The following is a 7,968-nucleotide window of genomic DNA, read 5'->3' as shown; positions in this document are numbered from 1 at the left end:
AAAGAACACTCTCCTTCACCAGTGCAACATTCCCATCATCAATGATCTGATCCTCCTCCTTCCACACCCCCTTCTTGTCTTTGAGATAGGCATTCTATTTCTCTCACTCATTACTATTGTCATAATAGTTGTCAGTGTAATTATTTCTCTAACTGAACTCACCACTCTTTATGGCAAACTTCATACTGTGAGCCAGTCCTTCCAGCCCTCATATCTAATGTCTCTGTGTATTATTACAATAATGTCCTTTATTTTTCTTAAAACTCATAGATGAGTGAGACTATTCTGTGTCTATCTCTCTCCCTCTGATTTATTTCACTCAGCATAATAGTTTCCATGTCCATCCATGTATAGGAAAATTTCATGACTTCATTTTTCCTGATAACTACATAGTATTCCATTGTGCTTATGTACCATAGTTTCTTTAACCACGCATCTGTTGTCAGGCATCTGAGTTGTTTCCAGATTCTGACTCTCATAAATAGTGCTGCAATGAATATAGGTGTGCAGAGGCATTTCTGTATTGTGTTTTTGTGTTCCTATGGTATATCCCTAGGAGTAGTATAGCTGGATCATAAGAAAGCTCAATTTCCAGGTTTTTTTTTTTTTTTGAGGAATCCCCTTATTGTTTTACATAAAGGCTGGACTAAATGGCATCCCCAACAGCAGTGAATGAGAGAGTTCCTTTCTTTCCACATCCTTGCCAGCACTGATTGTTCTTGTTTTTTTTTTTGTGATGTGTGCCAGTCTCTGCAATATGAGGAAGTTTTGCTTTTCACATCCTATGGAGAGCCCTTTGAAGGGCAGAACTGCTGCAGTGAAAGTATATTATCCAGAGCAGGAGGCAGAGCTGGAGACAGAGAAAAATTACCAGGACAGAGTGAATTTAGGCAGTTTGGGAAACATTCATTTGAATGACACAGCACTTATTTTCAAGAATAAGCATGGCCAGTTTTCATGAGTGAAAACTATATTTATAGTTCAGCCATTCTTATGCCCATTCTGAAAAAGCTAAATTTTCGCATCAGGAAAAGCCAGAAATTTGATTTTGCATTAAAGAGAAACTAAGAGAAATGAGACATTTAAACTCAAACTGAGGGTTGTTGTACACAGCACTTAGAAAATTACTAAGGGCTGGAGAGATAGTACAATAAGTAAGGCACTTACTTTGCATGCGGCCAAATTGAGTTTGATTCTTGGCACCCTATAGGGACCCAAAGCTCCACTTGATCCTTGAGCTGAAAGCCAGGGTAAGCCCTAAGCACTGCCAGTGTGAACCCCCAAACCAAAACTTTATTGTATAAATTTTAAAGATGCCTTTCTATTTTCAGCATCTGAAGATAGCAAGGGATAAAATTTAGATATTTGGAATAGAGTCGCCTTCAGTTGACCCTTGGGAGAATTATTTCTCTTATCTAATCACTATGGAACATGTCCTGTGAAATCCAGATGTTGTGCTTGTGAATGATAGAAATAATTGTTTTGATGAGAACTAAGCTCTTTCCTGTGACAGTAAGAAGGAAGAATTCATACTAACACCAAAGAACAAATTACTTAGGCACTCTAGGAGCTATCTGAAGTATGAGTTTCTAATGCTCAATGCCGTTTTGACTTTTCAACCCTTTCTAGAAGGAAAAGCACAGGCTATGCTTCCTTGTAAGCTACTTCATACTTCTCTAAGATGAATGTTTAAGTTTAATAAGAATTATTTCTTACCGTATTTTGTTGAGTTAATATAGTTTATTCTAGTGTTTATAAATGTGCACATATGTAAATAGACAGTGAGAGTTTTGTTGTTGTTTCTGGTGTGTTTTATTTTTCCTTCCAGAGCCTTCCACATGAGCTGTACCACTGAGCCTCACATATCACCTGCTGCCAGTTGTATTACTAGGCATTAGCTATCCAATGCTATTGCTTCACATTCACCACTAAAGTGCTCACAGATTTTCTTTATAAAATTCCGATACCTGCAAGGGAGGTAAACATGGACAGAAGCCAAACAGATGTGTTCCCATAAACATCAGGCATAGTGAAAAACTTGGAAAATTTGGGTTAACATGATTTTCATAGGATGGGAGTTGGTTTGTTCCACTGGAACTCAGGGTAATCCACTGGAAGTGAGCCTAAGAAGGTGCTGTGAAGGAGCTGCTAAAGTGGGAGTCCTGGAGAGGTAGAAGTGGGGAGATAAGCAAGCACGGGATTGGAGTGGTAGTACAGCAGGGAACACATATGGCCACCCTGGTATGGCCAGGAATGATCCCTTTGAGCACTGCTGAGTGTGGCCCTAATACAAAATAAAACAACAACAAAAAGATAAGTGATCAGGTAGACTGCTTGTTTCCCCTTAAATTTTGACTAAAATTCTAGGTACCCCCTGCATGTCTGATATTGGGTTGGCTGACCTACCCTAGAGAAGTGAGAGGCAGATGACAGGGAAGGAAGAGAGGCAGAGACATAGAAGTACAGGAAATCAAGGACAGTGTGGAGACAAAGGGGAAATGCCAGTTCACACAATTTAGCTCATTTTTTTCCATCTTGAAAAAAACTGTTTGGCATAAAACCTGAGAGAAATATGTAATTTTCTATGTATTTACGGTCCAAAAAGATGCTTAGAAATGTCACTGAAAGGAACGTCTTTACTCAGAATCAACTAAAGAGATACCACTAAGTTCTTCCGACTCATTGAGTATTTATAATGTTATCCCCCCACCTTTTTCAGTTCTTTAAGAGCCTATAGTTTCCAGGAAGGATAATAATTTTGTTTCTAAAGTAGTATCCTTGAGTGTGATAGCAAAATGGAAAACACTGTTAATGTCTTTCAAGTTAGATTTTCCTAGTCATTGAAGTGCATTCAATTAAGTCAAAAAATTAAATTTTTAGTTTAGGGTCTCAGATACTTTAGCAGCTATGGGAAAGATTTAAAGTTTTCTTCAGCTTGGAACTTTGATTCAATTGACAAGGGGTGGGAGTCACACCTATATGACTGGAAAATAATTAATATTGCTGGATGTTATAAGTAACTCCTTTTACCTGAACTCCATTTTTTAAAAAAATTTTATTTTGAACAAAGTGGATTACAAATCTTTCACAGTACATTAGTACTTAAGGTACATAATGACAATGAATCAGGGCCATTCCCACCATCAGTGTTGTCTTCCCTTCACACCTGTTCCCAGCATGCATCTTATACTCTCTCCTTTGCCCCCCAGACTGCTAGTAAAATTGGTCCCCTCTGTGTATAGCTTGTTGTAGATTGGATATTGATTCTGTTGTTGTTGGTTTTGGGTTTGGTGTTTAATCATTTTGTCTAATCTTTTTTTTTATAAACTCCCTTTTTTATTTGTTTTTGGGTCACACTCTTCAGCACTCAGGTGTTCCTCTTTGCTGTGCTGCTCCTGGCAGGCTAGGGGGACCATATGGGATGCCGGGATTCAAACCTGGGTCCATTTTGTGTTGGCTGCGCAAGGCAAATGTCCTACTGCTGTGGTATGGCTCCAGCTCCTATCTGACTTCTTTTTTCTAAAATTCTCTGAGTATTTTTAAACTTATATTCTCAAATTCTCCCAACTTAAAAAAAAACTTGATTGGAATCTGTGAAAGGATTTGTGTTTTCCAAAGAGTTGGGAAGGGGTAAGTTTCTCAAAAGAATTAAGATTATGTATTTATTTCACTTATACTGGTTGGACTTAAACTATGAGAAGTAATTCAATATCCAGGGAAAGACAGCAGTGGGTAAAGAGTTTGGCAGACAAGATTCTGATCCTTTACCTCTAACTGTGACCATTGATAAGTTTCCTTTGCCATTGGAGGATCTCAGTATTTTTTTTTATAGATACAAGGATGAGACTAAACTCAACAACCATCAGTTCTATTTGTCAATGCTGGGCATTGAACTCAGGACTTCACTCATATAAAACAAGGTCTAAACAAATATATGAATTTTGAAAAGGCTGCACTTCAGAGTATTAGTGCATAATAGTCATTACATATTTACTGAAGGATTGAACATTCAAGTAACAATGTCTAGTAGAGGCTGAACTACAGCAGCAGTTAAACATGGATGGAGACTACACACCAAAACTTATGAATGCAGATAGTTTGGTTACCTGTGCCTACTGAAATCTGAATGACCTCTCTCCAAAATTCATATGTTGAATCCTGAATTTTCCAAGTAATTGTTTTCAGAGATAGGGTCTTTAAGGTGTAAAAAAGCATAGATAAGTGAACCTGGAAGGGAGGAGCTCCTTGTAGAATGAAAATGCAGCCTATGACAAAAGAGAAGTCTCAAGTCCAAAGGACAAGGTAGAAGGAGCTCTCAGTAGTACTTGGTCATACCAGCACCTGCTTCTCCCACTTCCATACTCCATGAGAAAACCAATTTTTGTTGCTCAAGCTCCCAGTCTATTCTTAAGGGTAGCCTCAGTGAAGACAAATGCCTATATGGTAAATGGTCCCAGTAAATAGTCATTGGTTTATTGTTTAAGCAAATTGAAGGAAAGAGTCCTGGAGTGTGCATGGATAATATATCATTTCCTTGAGAGATGTTAATCGTTAGGGAGGTGTTGGGGTGTACATTAGCTAGCATTGGGGTCCTGTATGATTAGGAAAAGTGAAAGGAGAAGTATTAAAAGAACTAAAAAAATTAAGATTTATAAAAATCTTTTTGACCATTTGTGTGGCGTTGCTCTGATATGGGACATGATTCCTGGTGGATTATATGATATGTGTGGGGAAGAGGGAGGAGGGGGCCCAACTTTATATGATGCAGGGCTGGGGCCAGAGAGATAGTATGGAGGTAGTACATTTGCCTTGCATGTAGAAGGATGGTGGTTCGAATCCCAGCATGGTCCCCTGCGTCTGCCAGGAGCAATTTCTGAGTGTAGAGAGAGGAGTAACCCCTTAGTGCTGCCGGGTGTGACTCCCCCCCAAAAAAAGATGCAGGGTTATTTGGATCAGCATGAATTTAGGTACTACCTCGGTCTTGCTTTCTAAAACTGGCTATGAGATTCTTTAAATAAATAACAGATTAAGGGAGAAAAGGGACCAGAGTGTAACAATAATCTTTAAGAATAGCAAAATATTTGGTATTTCTTTTCATTACTCATGACTCAGACATATTGAAAAGATTTTTAAGTTCTCTTTTATTGTTTTGTCTTGTTTTGGGATCATACCTTGTATTATTTCTGGCACTGCACTCCTGGTGGCACCACTCCCGGTGGTACTCAGGGGATCATATAAGATGCTGGGTTGGTTGCACATCAGGCAAGCTGTACTGTACTGTTGCTCCAACTTCTAAATTATCTTCTGTGGCAAGTATATATTATATAACAAGTAAGTTAAGAGATTCTAAAATATTAAAAAATAAATTTCCAATGAAACTTAAAGTGAAAATGACTCAATTCCATTAACCTAAAGAATTAAATTTGATTTACTGATGAATTTGCAAAGGAGGGCAGCATTTTGGTCTAAAGATCTTCATCATGTTCTGGGAGGAAGGTAGAAAATAGCCCATGAGCTTCCAAAGGAGAGACTTGTGGGAGTCAGGATCTTGGGAGGAATTCTTGGCTTAAAAATCATACCTCAACTTTGTTCTAATACTTTTTTCCTTTCCTTTACCCCTTCCCTTCCCTTCCCTTTATTTTCTTGAATGGTAATAGGAAGAAAAGACTAAGGAAAAGTAAAAAAAACCTCTGATTATATTGGGTTTTTTTTATTAACTTGTATGTCTGCAGCTAACATTTGACCTTGGAAAGCCTGTTAGACTAAAAATAATCCATGATTGGAATATTAGCATAAATATTTGGTCTTGAGAGGGGTCTTTTTGAGATAAATATAGCCCATCCCTACAGATGCTTTGGTGAAGCATGCCTGGCTCCTGGTTCCAGTTTAGCTCTAGTTGGGAATGAAGTACTTGGTTTACAGTTAGTTAGAGGTTATGGTTCATACTTCTAGGGCAGGTACGAACTGGATCTATGGTGTTTAGAACATACCTCTGGTTCTCTGGTACTGTTGGTAACCTATAAGTACTATTAAGGGTCTGTCCCCCACATTAATATATCAGAACAGTGCTGCTCATTTGGGTTTGGGTTTGTCTCAAATAAGCACAAAGGAAAATTTCTGGTTGATCTATGATTTGGTTGAGTGAATTAAGACATTGTGACATGGACATAGCAATGTAGCAACTCTTCGAACTGTCTTTATATAATATGTATGTTCACTGAATAGTTTTACTTCCTAAGAACAAAAAATCAAAAATCACTTGAAAAAAATTCTAAGCACTAGCCCAAGTCTTTAAAACAAGCAGACTGATTTCACTTCAAAGTAAGCAGAAACTTAGAAGGAAAGTCCTCATTTTCTTTCATGTTATAGCCAAGTAAATAACTTGAGGGGTGTGAGACAAAACCCAGGGTCTCATTCATACAAGATATGTGTCCATCCACTGAGCAACATTCCTAGTCCTGAATAAAAGTAAGTAGATGTATTGAATATATGTTCTAAGACAAGCTCACCAACAAAGAACATATAATCCAAGGATGACCAATTTGAGCATTGGCAAGTCTCATAGTAAAGGAAATGTTTTAAGTAGTAGAAACTATCTTGAAAATGTTTCCACATTTTTTTCTCTTGCATTTCTATTGAAGGATGGATCTGTTTTGTTTTGTAAATGTAAAAAGCTTTTAATGGTAGTAGAGAAGCAATGGTGCTTGGCCATAGTTTTATCTGGTTAGTAACTAAAACCTCAAGCCTCTCTTGTGAACTCTGCTGCCAAGAATTTCAGGATTAATCCTTCAGATGGCATAAATTTGAATTTTGACTTTATGGCTTCAGTCAATGTGAAAATAAAAAAGAATCTTTTAACAAAATGTTTTGAAATGGCAGGATGTATGGAGGAATATTAGATATCATTTTCTGTATTGATGGGATATAATTTTGTCTTCTTTAAGTATCTGAATGAGTCAATTAGTCAATATTTGATGACCAAATATGAGTAGGGAGAGTGGTAGGACCTCAGAAAGTTTCAAATTATCTTTATGTAGACACCATCTTTAGTTGTGAGCAGACTGAAAAATTAAAATTATAACTCAAATCAAAGGTAGCACAGGGGGAAAAGCACTTGCCTTACATGTACTTTATTTATTTATTTATTTATTTATTTATTTATTTATTTATTTATTTATTTATTGCCTGTGCTTTACTCCACCTTAATTCTGGTCACCATCACTGCCAGGGATCATTCCTGAGTAAGCCTGAGCATAGCTGACTTACTTTTGTAAGTCTTTCCAAACTATTGATTCTTTTCATCCAGTTTACTCCTCCCTCCCCCTTCTTCCTTTCTGGAAATCACATATTTGGTTTAATAGTTACCAAACTTATTTTTGCTTCATTCAGTTCATTTGTTTGCTTTCTCTTTTACCAATATGCATGAGATCATAAAATGTGTGTCTATATCTGATTATTTCATGAACTTCAATGCCTGCTGGTTCATCTGTATAGTCACAAATGACAGGATTTCACCTTTATTCCTTTTTACAGCTGTATAGTACTCCACTACATATTACACACATTATCTTTCATATATGTATGTGAAACTGGAGCATGAACCTAGGGCCTTAGACACTTGAGGCAAGTATTCTGCCATGAAGCCAGCTCTCTTGCTCATTTGAGTGGTCACTCCTGGTGGTGTTAGGGGGATCATGAAGGGCTGGGAATCAAACCTATTGCATGCAGAGTATGTGCTGCAGCCCTGCCACATTTTATCTAATCATCTGGATGAGTCATTTTTGGAACAAGCCAGAAATGCCCAGGAGACTGCTGGGAAAGTAGATCTGGAGATGTGCTCAGTGGTGGAGCTAACAAAACAGACTTGAACCTTAGCCCTGCCTGCTGGTAAGTCAGAATAGGGGACAGATGTAAGAGTACATAGAGAGGACCAAGGAGGACTGGGAGTAGAAGCAAAGTGACTAAGAG

This window comes from Suncus etruscus, chromosome 18 (assembly GCF_024139225.1).
Source record: "Suncus etruscus isolate mSunEtr1 chromosome 18, mSunEtr1.pri.cur, whole genome shotgun sequence".
NCBI classification, from domain to species: domain Eukaryota; kingdom Metazoa; phylum Chordata; class Mammalia; order Eulipotyphla; family Soricidae; genus Suncus; species Suncus etruscus.
Note: the sequence above shows the minus strand (reverse complement) of the source record.